Consider the following 13,025-nt stretch of genomic DNA (forward strand, 5'->3'; position numbering starts at 1 on the left):
ATTGTTTGGGGCATAAATATTTATTATCGTTATGTCTTCCTGATTTATGGTTCCCTTAAGCAGTATGAAATGTCCTTCTTTATCCCTTCTGACTAACTTTGGCTTGAAGTCCACTTTCTCTGATATAAGGATGGAAACCCCCGCTTTTTTACTGAGTCCATGTGCGTGGTAGGTTTTTTCCCCATCCTTTCACCTTTAGTCTGTGGATGTCTTTTTCTATGAGATGAATCTCTTGCAGGCAGCATATTGTTGGGTCTTTCTTTTGAATCCATTCTGCCAGTCTATGTCTTTTGATTGATGAGTTTAGGCCATTAACATTCAGGGTTATTATTGAGATATGATTTGTATTCCCAGTCATTTGACTTATTTTTGTTTTTAACTTGGCTTGGTTTTTCCTTTGAGTGGGTGTTTCTCTAAGGTAGTTCCTCCCTTTGCTGAACTTCATTGTTGTTTTTCACTTCCTCCTCATGGAATATTTTGTTGAGAACATTCTGTAGCGCAGGCTTTCTATTTGTGAATTCTTTTAACCTTTGTTTATCATGGAAGGATTTTATTTCATCTTCAAATCTGAAGGTTAGTTTTGCTGGGTATAGGATTCTTGGTTGACAACCATATTCTTTCAGAGCTTGAAATACATTGTTCCAGGCCCTTGTAGCTTTTAGAGTCTGGGTTGAGAAGTCTGCTGCTATCTGTATTGGTCTCCCCCTATATGTAATCTGATGTTATTCTCTTGTGGCCTTAAAAATCCTATCTTTATTTTGAATGTTAGGCATTTTCATTATAATGTGCCTTGGTGTGGATCTGTTGTGATTTTGTGCATTTGGTGTTCTGTAAGACTCTTGTATTTGATTTTCCATTTCATTCTTCAGGTTTGGGAAATTTTCTGATATTATTTCATTGAATAGGTTGTTTATTCCTTTGGTTTGTATCTCTGTGTCTTCATCAATCCCAATAATTCTCAAATTTGGTCTTTTCAAGAAGTCCCGTAGTTCTTGGAGATTCTGTTCATGATTTCTTACCATCTTCTTTGTTTGGGCAACTTTATTTTCAAGATTAAATATTTTGTCTTCATTGTCTGAGGTTCTGTCTTCCAAGTGGTCTAGTCTTTTGGTGATGCTTTCCGTTGAGTTTTTTATTTGGTTTATTGTCTCCTTCATTTCAAGGATTTCCTTTTGGTTATTTTTGAGAATCTCTATCTCTTTGTTGAAATGATCTTTTGATCCTGCAGTTGCTCTTTCAGCTTATTGGTATTATCATTCATTGCCTGCATTTGCTCTCTTATCTCATCCTTTGCTTCATGAAGCATCTTTATTTTATTTTATTTTATTTTTTTGTGGTGCTCAGCATCGAACCCAGGGCCTTGTGCTTGCAAGGCAAGCACTCTACCGACTGAGCTATTGCCCCAGCCCTGCGAATCATCTTAATCATGTATAATCTGAAGTCATTTTCTGACATTTCTTCTAACATACTATCATTGGATTCTATTAATATAGTATCTAGATTTGTTTGGATCATTTTCTTCCCTTGTGTTTTCATGTTGTTCATGTATCTTCCCTTCTAGCAGTGCAGATCTGGGGTATTGCAGATTTCCCCCTATAGGCTTATAGTGGCCCTATAGGTTTCCAAAACCCTTTCTTTAAGGGGAGATCAATATTAGCAGTGCCCAATTCAGACACTATGCAATCCTAGACCAAATAGCCCCTATGAGGGAAATAACAAAATTGTCATAATAAACAGAATGAGTTCAAATATTATCTTCAGTAAAACAAACAAATTTGCAATAAGGTCTGCAGTTTCAAATGGAGGACAAAGAGGATGCAGAGGGATGTAGAATGTAGCTGTTAATGGGATAAGAAAAGAATATACAGAAGTTCTAGATAATAGAAAGGGTGAGAGTGTAATCTAAAGAAATTGGATGTTAGCATGCAAAAAAGGGAGAAAGGGACTCTGAGGCAACAGGTAAACAAAAGGAAAAGAGAGCAAGAAAAGTAAAGAAATAAAACAATTTTTTTCAATAAGGAGAAAAAAGAAAATCTACAGTATAACAGTCATATAGTAATGAAACCTCCCAGAGTTCAGTAGCCTGATGCATGAGGAGGTAGCTGACAATGATCTTCAAGCCTCCAGCAGGCATCTCAGGATGGGATTTGCCCCACCCAAAGATTAGAGCTACTGCTTCCAGTATTATCCAAGATGGCCGCTCTGGCTTTGAAATGTGTTGGCAAATGGGGAGCTGCAGCTCAGGGGTGGACGTGGTCAGCTGGAGGTCCTGGAGGCGGGATGTGGTTGGTCAGGCAGGGGTCCTGGAGGTCGGGTGTGTTTGGTGTGGTTGTGGGATCCTGGAGGCAGGATGCAATCAGTCGGTCTGGGGTCCTGGTGATAGGGTGCAGTCAGTTGATCCAGGGGTCCTGGCGGCAGGGAGCAGTCAGTTGATGTGAGGGTCCCAGAGGCAGGCATGATCAGTCGGGCTGAGGGATCCTGGAGACGGTGCTCAGTCAGTCTGGCCAGGGTTCCTATGGGGCCTGGCTGTTGTCTCAAAATGGCGGCAGCCACGTGTAGTCAGAACTGCAGATACTGTAACAGTGAACTTCCAGGCAACAGCAGGCAGCTGGTGCTCCACTGGCGGTGGGCGATCAGTTTTGGCGGCCTCTTTTATAAGGGCACCAATACCATTCAGGAGAGTGGGGTCCTACTTATTGCACTGGGGATTAGGTTTCAATATATGGATTTGTGGGAACACAAACAGTCAGACCATAACAATTATGAAAGCCTCAAAATCATATTAAAGAAATCATACAAATGTGCACACTTTTTGTGTGTGATGATCAATGGATAAGTGTATCTTTTAAAGTTTTTATTGGTGCATATTAATTATACAGAATAATGGGCTTTGTTGTGGCATATTTGGACATGCACATAAGTATTTGATCAATTTCACATCCTCTTTAAAGCAGTGCTGTGTATGAGGTAGCAGTGTTGGACATTTAACAGGTAGAATATTTTTATTTTCTCAGGCAAGTTCGTAAACGATGGAATTTGTCAATATATACATTTATATGGTCTGCTGAAAGTCTAGTTTGCAATGGAATGAAATATAAATAATCTTTGTTTTATTTTATGTGTTCTTCTACTTCATTAAAATCCTCACCCAACTGGAAAAGATGACTCAAAACTCCTTTTTTTAAATCTGAAATCTCTACAAGCTAGGAAGAACATTTTGCTACTGCTGTTGTTCCTGTGATTTGAGGCATCATTAAAAGACTGCCTGACTTAAATTCATCTCTGCACTCTAAGGGGCCAACCCATCTGTCATCAAAAATTTCCCCTTTGTTGGCCAACCAAGGCATTTTAGTTGTACCCTCTGAATCAGGAAGCATAACTTTACTCAGTTTCATAGAACAATCAAGGAATGAATACAACAACATATGTGAATTCATGTTAGTTTGCAAGGTATGCCCAAGCTCTTCAGCAGCAACTATTTTAGAATGAGCAGTGGTGGCCCTCTGGGGAACTGGAAAGACTTTTTTTGGCAGTGCTGGAGACTGAACCCAAGGGACCTTTACCACTGAGTTACTTCCCAGCCTTAAGAAAGAAAAAATATATATATATTTACATGTATGTATGTATGTATGTATGTATTATGGTACTAGGATAGAACCCAGGGGCATTCTAGCACTAAGCCACATCGCCAGCCCTTTTCATTTTGAGAAGGGGTCTTGCTAAGTTACCGAAGGTGGTTTCCGACTTGCCATCCCCTTGCCTCTGGGATAGCTGGGATTATAGGAATGTGCAACTAGCTATGAAAGACTTTTGAGTGAGTGAAGTGGTTTGCTTTCTCGTTCTGAACCTGTGAGATTCAGTCTGACTCAGTGTTTTTACTGCCTGACCCCCAATTTTTTCCCTATGAACTGTGCAGTATGCTCTATTTAGTTAGCTAGCTCTTTAATCCTGTTATGTGGGTTCTATTTATCATTAAAATAACACAGTTGCCTAGCCTTCTTTTGTAATGTTGTATAGATCATATTGGTTTAGATATTGTAATGGTTCTTTTTCATGATCTTGACTTTGCAGAAAACATGGTCAAAATACTAAAAATTAAGCTAGCATTATCTTGATACAAGCACATTGGTTAATTCACAAGCAAAGTCAAAAACAGATTATTACAAGATAGGTAAATTGCCCCATTAAATCACATCCTTCAGAGTAAGGCAACAAGATCAGTTACCCTGAACTACTAATCAAGGTGGAAAACATCAGCCTGGGGCATTGGAGGGGGAGGAAGCAACCAGGAGACTGAAGTCGGATAATTTATGTTGGATCCTGTTGGCACTAAAAGAAGTATTGCTTTCGGGCTCTGTTTTTATTTTTACTTGTATTTCTTTTGAGAAGTTCTGTGGTTTCTGCACCTTTCCCCAACCTCCACTTGGGTTTCCTGTCCTGTCCCAGTACCTAGACCCCTCCTTCCCTGTGGTTGCTCTTCTCACCCTATTCAGATGCTCGTGGCTCCTGCAAGACTGTCCCTCCTTGGGAATGTCCTCCTCATCCCACCTGGGCCCCACACCCTCTCCTCCTAGCTGACTTGTCTCCTAGCATGGATTCTCCTTTCCCCTGCCTGGGCTCTGATAGCCCAATAGAGGCTGCCCCTCTCACACAGAGCTCAAACAAAAGCATAGAGAGCAGCCAGGCATGGTATGCCTGTAATCCTAGAGACAGGAGGATCTCAAGTTCAAAGCCAGCCTCAGAAATGGTGAGTTGCTAAACAACTCAGTAAGACCCTATCTCTAAATAAACTACAAACTAGGGCTGGGGATGTGGCTCAGTGGTTGAGTGTCCCTGAGTTCAATCCCTGGTACCCCCACCTCAGTAAAAAGGATATAGAATAGACTAGGATATAAAATATGAGTATGTCACAAAAATCTTTTCATTTCTCTTTTTTGAGATGCTGGGGAATCTAACCCAAGGCCTTGTGCATGGTAGGCAAGCAAGCATACTAGCACTGAGCTATTCCCCTGGTCCCATCACGTTTAAAATCTATGTTCTGTACTTTAATTCTTATGGGAGTAAGTAATGTATTTTTTTAACATATATATATATATATATACATATATATACATACAAATATATGTATATATATTGTTTAGTTGGTGATGGACCTTTATTTTTTATTCATTTATTTATATGCAGTGCTGAGAATCTAACACAGTACTTCACACATGCCAGGCAAGCACTCTTGTCACTGAGCTACAACCCCAGCCGAAGCAGTGTATTTTTTGTTATTGTTGTTGCTCAAACTAAATTTTTATTATTTATTTATTTATTTATTTTTGTGGTGCTGGGGATTGAACCCAGGGCCTTGTGCTTGGGAGGCAAGTACTCTACCAACTGAGCTATCTCCCCAGTCCCATTTTTAAAAATTTTAAAAGTTTGTTCTAATTCGTTGTACATGACAGTAGAATGCATTTTGACAAATTATACACAAATGGAGCATAACTTCTCATTCCTCTAGCTGTACATGAATAGTGAGTGGATTTTTTAAATTTATTTTTTACTGGTATATAACATAAAATTATACATATTGGCAGATGCAAGCTCAGCTCTCCTTGCACGGGTTCTTGATTGCAGCTTCGATTGTCTGAGGCTATAGGACTCTCCCTTCTTCACTCTTCCAAAATGGACGCTGTCATTGACTCTCCACCTAGTTTTCAGAAGCCTTTAGTCTCAGACTAGGGTAGCACTGTTGATCCCTCTTGTTCTGGGGCTTCCACCTCTTGGACTGCGCAGCTACTGGTTCTTCCAGCTCTCCAGCTGCAGACAGCCATTGTGGACTCTCCAGCTTCTGGTCCTGTAAGCCAATCTAATAAATTCCCTTTTTACAATAAAAAAATTATACATATTAATGGGGTACCACGTAATATTTCAATACATGGATATTGAGTAATGTTTAATCAGGTCAAACATATTTATCTCTTCAAACATTTATTTAGTAACTTCTAGTTTTAAGTGTGGTATCATTTGCTTAAATAGAAAATCAAAGTGGAGGACAAAATTGGGGGAGGGAAAAGGTATGGAGATATATTGAGTTAGGGTTGCCAGCAACTATTCTCAGAAAGATGTCAGTGGGCAGTTAAATATACAGTACTATAAGTCAAAAAGCGTGGCTCCTTGAATATCAAGATTTAATTCTATAATTAAGCCTGAGAAATATGTGTAAACTATACTCAGGAAATTTTTCAAAATGAGATAAGAAGGGAACTTTGAAAAGTCTTTAAAGCATGGAGTAGAAAATGAGACTAAGAAACAAACAGCCAGATAAGAGAAAAAATATTAGAACATGATATTGATGTGATAGAAGCAAAAGATGAAAAATGAAAATAAGGAAGCATCAGCATGGCCACAGTGATAGAGAAGTTTATGTTTTTCCATCAGAAGACTGACTCCATTAAGCAGTTATCTAGTTTGTTTGGTTCACCACTATATTCCCAATATTTTCAAAAAGAATAAACATTGAGTTATTATTAAAGAATTTTAAAAAAATTGTTATCATTTCTCTCTCTCTTTCTCTTTTTTTTTGGGGGGGGGTACTGGGGATTGAACCCAGGGCACTTTACCAGTCAGTTATAGCCCTAGCTCTTTACTTTTTATTTTGAGACAGGGTCTCACTAAGTTGCTGAGGGTCTTGATAAATCGAAGAGGCTGACTTCAAACGTGTGGTCCTTCTGCCTCACCTCCTGAGGAGCTGGGATTATAGAAAGGTGCCTGTCTGCCTGACCATTTATCATTTCTTTATGATAACAGCTTTTAAATTTCTTTCTTCCAGCTTTTTGAATTGTGCAGCGCATTATTATCTTTATTGTTATCTACATATTGCACCCTACTGTGCAATAGCACACCAGAACCTCTTGCTCCTGTGTACTCATTGACAGACATTTTACCCCACCCTGCTCTCCCCAAGTAATGCATTATTTACTCAGAAAAATAGAACTTAATGAACACTTAAATGTGCATATATATATACAATTAAAAGAAAAATAATAAAAAGGAAAAACGAAAATATTGATACTTGAGTAACGGAATTATAGCTTTTTCTTTTTTGTTTTTAATTTTCTACATTTTCTAACTTTCCTTAAGTGAGAATTTATTACCCTGATGGTTTTCAATTTAAAGTTTCAAAAGAAATAAATTCAATAAAATTATTTGCAAAGATAGAAAATAGAGGTTTCTAAATGTTTTATTGAACAAATGTTCAATGAGCACTTTGTGTATACACTTTGCGGGTTCCAGGCCCTCTACTAATTCCTAGGAATACCCTGATAAATAAGACCAACCCTCCATTGGCCTCACAGGAAGTCAGACATCAAACGAGTATTTACAATTATACATGATAAGTGTTAGAGGTTGCTCTACAAACACAGCCCCGTGAATGTGAAGTTATCAGGGAGGTGGGAACTTCTTCCAGAGAGAGGGGCAGGCTGAGAGGAGGGAGGTAGGAGTTAACCCAGCACATGGGATGGGGACTGCATTTGAAGCAGAGGGAATATGGAAAAATAAATTAACTTGCTTTATTTGCAAAGAAGAGTTACAAGAGATATAAGTTATGAAGTTGGAGAGGAAGTAAGGATCTGAGGAAGGTCTGGCCAGTCCTCTTGAAGGAAAACATGGGAAAACTCAGCTTCTTCAGCTGCACTAGCAGCTTTCTGAATAGCTGTGGATATGCAAAGTCCTGGCTTCCATCCCCAGCACCACAAAAGACAGGGTAGTTGTTATGGGGAGAAGAGGCAGTCATTCATTCACTAAAGAAAGGATCTTATGGGTTGGAGTTGTAGCTCAGTGGTAGAGCACTTGCCTAGCTGTGTGAGGCACTGGGTGGATTCTCAGCACAACACATAAATAAATAAATAAATAAATAAATAAACAAACAAACAAACAAATAAATAAATAAACAAACAAACAAATAAATAAATAAAAATAAAGGTCCATGATCAACAACAAAAAGTTAAGAAAAGAAAAAGGCACTTACTAAGCAAGCCACTTACATTATAGTAAAGGATTGCACCTCTACAGGTGAACACTTTTTTTTTTCCCCAAGTCTTCATAAATTGCTAAAATTTTCTCTTTGGTAGTGAGAAAGTTTTGAACTGATCATTTTGAAACATTAATATGATGAGGAGTGAAGCAACACAACTTACATTTTCTGCTGACACCATTCTCCAATTCGCTGATTATGTGTAAGTCTTTTGCATTAAATCAACATGGTGGCACCACAACTTTTTTTTCTTTTTCCATTTTCTTTTTGTTCTTTCTTTCTTTTCTTTTTTGTTTTTTTCAATACTAGGTATTAAACCCAGGATCACTTTACCACTGAACTACGTTCTCCATCCTTTTCAACCTTTGTTTTGTGCAGGTCTCATGAAATGGCCTAGATTGGCCTTGAACTTGCTATTCTCCTGCCTCATTCTCCTGAGTCATTTGAATTACAGGCATGCACCACCACGCTTGGTGAGAGCATTTATTTTGATTGAATTCATTGAATCAATTATTATGATTGAACATCAGCTCAAACTTAAGGGCTGAGAATGTAGTTCAGTGGAATAACATTTGCCTTTCATAATTAAGTCCCTGGGTTTGATCTCCAAAATCATGCCAATACACCTGGCGCCTCATTTTAATTTGATCATCTTCCCCAAATCAGTCACTTTCTGAGGTCCTGGGTTAGCACTTCAATATATAAATTGAGCGGGGAGGACACAATTCAGGACATGGCAAGAGGCCTGACAGAGGAGAACCAAGAAACTCCAGTTGCTGGGCACAGCGGTGCATGCCTATAATCCCAGAGGCTCGGGAGGCTGAGGTAGGAGGCTCGAGTTCAAAGCCAGCCTCAGCAATTTAACAAGGCCCAAAGCAATCCTACAAGTCCCTCCTTCTAAATAAAATATAAAAAGGGCTGGGGATGTGGCTCAGTAGTTAAGCATCCTTGGGTTCAATCCTTGGTACCAACAACAAAAAAAAAAAACAAAGGAAGAAAGAAACCAGCTGACAGCAGCACCAACTGCCAGACATTGCGATGACACCATCATGTCCTTCTAGCCTCCAACTGAATGTTGTTACATGAGGTGAGATCAATAGAACTGCCCACCCCCCACAGAATTACAAGAAGCAACAAATCACTATTGTTTTAAGCCACAAAGTTTTTGCCAATTGTTTGTTATGCAGCAATGGATAACTGAAACAGACCCACTGCACATAAATTCCAGGCCAGATCAAGTCCATTACCCTGTAGTTGGTGACAGGTTCCATGTAAAACGGATTGTTTAGTCAGCTCTTTCATTATTACATTGAAAAGGAAGTGAGTACTAATTTATTAATTTCAAATGAATAGATATTGCTACTGGTAACATTTATATAGCCCTTTGCCAATTGTTTGATGTAATTGCTTAATAATTTATAAGGTTTTTTAATCAAAGAAATATTGAATGATAGACTCTGGGGGACTAAAAGGAACAGGAGGTCATTTAATCCATCTACTTACCTTCAAAGAGAGGGACTTATTCTATGCCAGCCAGATAAGAATCACAGTCTTCCTCTTCTTCCTCATCTTTCTTCTTCCTCCTCATTATTGTTATCCAAAAAAGCATTTAAAATGTTGATCTGGAAGTAGAACTGCATTTGGCACTCCATAGGCCTTTAAAGATTTAACACAACAATGCAGAGACAGAGCATACATAAATCCCAAAGTATTGCATGCACAGACAGCTGAAGAAAAATGCTGTACATAAAATGACAACATTTGTTTTCTCTCCCCACTTATCTCCAAAAACATTTTCAGACTAGGTAGATAAACAGAGAAAAACCTAACTATACAGGCACATGCACTGATGCAGGGAAAGAAAAGATTTGGGGAAACATAGTAGCTTTCAAATGTTTCAAGGACTGTCCTGTTTGAGAAAGGTTAGATGTGTTCTCTCTAGCGCTATGGTAGAACTAGGACCACGGTAAAATAGGTGGAAGTTTCAAGGGAGTGTATTTCAGTTTATCTTTAGGAAGAACCTATTAATAATTTAGACCTCTTCAAAATACATGGACTCCCTCAATGGAGTTACCATAGAGCAGATTATAGGAGATTCGACTAGGCGATCAGTTTCTTTCCAACCCAATGACACTAATCTACGTACAAAAAGTTAAACATATTTGGGGGATGTAGAGGAAGGTAAGTGAATTTATATAGACAAAGAATTATTAGCAGTTGTGGTTGTTTTAGGTATGGGCTCTAGAGTCCTGGGAAATTGTTGGGTCTCAATTGATACTTCTTTTTTTTTTTTTTTTAATTTTTTCAGATGTTGAGAGACCTTTATTTTATTCATTTATTTATATGTGGTGCTGAGAATTGAACCCAGTGCCTCACACATGCAAGGCAAGCGCTCTACCACTGAGCCACAACTCCAGCCCCTCAATTGATACTTCTGAGATTCTTTTATGAAGGAGGTACAATCTAAGTGGAATCCTGAATACTCCAAGGGGAGCACTCAAAATCATGAAGGGGAAAATAGAATTATTACAAAAGTTATAGCTACGAAGGAGACGTCTCAGAATGAGGCCGACTGAATAGAGCATGTATGTCTACCACTGGAAGGTTCTGGGTGGAGGAAGAGGAGATAAAGAACATTAGGCAGTTATGAACCAGGGTATTTTGGAAAATAGCTTTGAAACATTAGGTGGAAATTTAGGCTTTGTATGTAATAAAGGTAGGAAGAACAAGGTTAAAGCAATGAGAGAAAGAAATAGTTTCTGTTAAGAGATTGCTTGATGCCAAAGCCCAGTAGCCAGAGACTGCAAAGAGGCGACTGGAGCCAGTAGCAGGAGACAGCAGAGATGAGCTGTGCCTGCAGTAGCAGTATCCTGCATAACCCTGTGCACAGAGGTAGAGGGGAGGTGGATAAAGTAGGCACTGTAAACACTGTAAAAATATGGCAATCTCCTGGAGACAGACTGGTGAAGACAGGGATCAGTGTGGATTGCTCACAAACTCCCTGTTTCTGGAAAATGTGGTCATTGCTCCTTTTATAGGGGTAGTGAGGACCCTGAGCAGCTGAAACCTGGCTAGGACCTTCCTCAGGCAGTATACAGCATCCCTGCTACTTCCTTCTTTTTTGGTACTGGGGATTGAACCAAGAGGTGCCTTACCACTGACCTACATTCCCAGCCACCTCCCACTTTTTCCTTTCTTTTTGAGACAGTTGCTTAGGGCCTTGCTAAGTTGCTCAGGCTGGTTTTGAACTTTAGATCCTCCTGCCCCAGTCTCCCAAGTCACTAGGATTAAGGGCAGGTGCCACTGCCCCCGCCTATTTATCTTTGCTACTTTCTTCTCCTTTCTACTTATTTATTTACTTTAAGAATGGAACCCAAAGCCTCACTCATGCTGGGCAAGCGCTCTACCACTGAGTGACACCCCCAAGCCTCTATCACCTTTCTTTCCCTGGCTTCTGTCCATGCCCTGAGCTCCCAGCTGCCTTCAATTCAGATTGAGGTGGTACTACCGGGAATTGTTTTAAATGTTGAGCTGTGGCAGCGACCACTGCTTTTGATAATGAACCCTAAGCAATTCATGGGCAAGTCATTTTGGTTTGGTTATGTTGAGGTGAGGTAGTTTCCCACACATCTCTCTAGTTTAGCCTACCATCCCCCATTTTGAAAGTTCCCATGTTACTTTGAAAATAAAAGAGCTGAAAACAGTTGACAAGATCAAGCATGCTTTTTAAGTCTCCACTTACAGGGTATATGCTTCAGTCTAGATACGATCTCAAGAATCAGTGGTAGGGGAATCTCTATATGCAAAACCAAGGTGTACCTAATGATTCACTTGGTGGTAAGCTGATGATAATCAGGTAGGAATGACTAATAATAGTGATATATGATTCCACACCTTTTCATTGGTTACTGGGTGGAAATAGAATTATTTCCTTTTTTTAGCAATGGAATATTTTCATAGTGTTCTTATAACAGTGAATATCCATCTCAGTTCATCTCAAGTCAGCATGGTTCCATGGAAAACATGGAAAGCCACCTCTTCCCCCAAACCTATCCTCTCAGTGGTTGTTTTGGTCCTTCTTTGTGGTGGCTTCCATCCCCTCTAATTTTGTTTTTCTTTTCTTCTGGTACTGGGGATTGAATTCAGGGACATTCTACCACTGAGCTCTATCCCCAGGCTTTTTGATTTTTGAGACAGGGTCTGGCTAGGTTGCCTAAGCTGGCCTTGAACTTGCAGTCTTCCTGCCTGAGCTTCCAGAGTAGCTGGAATTACAGGCACACACCATCTTCTCCAGCTCCATCCTCTTTAATTTTAAGCAAAATTTCAGGTGGTACCTCCAGTAACTGATACTTTTTAAAAAGCAAACAAGGAAGCTAAAAGAATAGCAGGAGACTAATCATTATCGAGTTAAGAATTTTTAAAATTGGATGGACATCAGCAGATGAATGAATAAAGAAAACATGGTATGTATAAAAAAAAAAAACAAAAAAAAACTGGATGGATATTAAGAAACAAGAATGCACAGTGGAGGGAGGATGGTGAGTTGAATTGCATACCAGGAAGTGTGTGTATAAAAACCACTTCTCTTCTGCCTAATTCACTCCCTTTAGGCAACATTAAGATAACGACAGGTAAGTTCGGACTCAAAAACAGGGTTAAAGATATATATATATATATATATATATATATATTTTTTTTTTTTTTTTTTCCATCAGAAGAAGGCCCGACTACGTGCACAATAAGTAAAGCATGCCAGTAGGAAGATGAACTTTACCATCCAGCATTGTAAGGAAGACAGAAACTGTGGTCAGAGAGATGGTAAAGCAGTTTAAAAAGAAATTCATGATCATAGGAGGAAATGAACTGCAACTGCTTTGCCAATGAGACTGTAGGGTGCACATACCCAAGCGAGTGCAATTTAACACCAAGAACTAATTTCAAAAAATTAAAACAAACCGGGCTGTGGATGTCGGCCTGTAATCCCTCTGACTCTGACAGACTG

The sequence above is a fragment of the Sciurus vulgaris genome, assembly GCF_902686455.1.
Source record: "Sciurus vulgaris genome assembly, chromosome: 12".
NCBI classification, from domain to species: domain Eukaryota; kingdom Metazoa; phylum Chordata; class Mammalia; order Rodentia; family Sciuridae; genus Sciurus; species Sciurus vulgaris.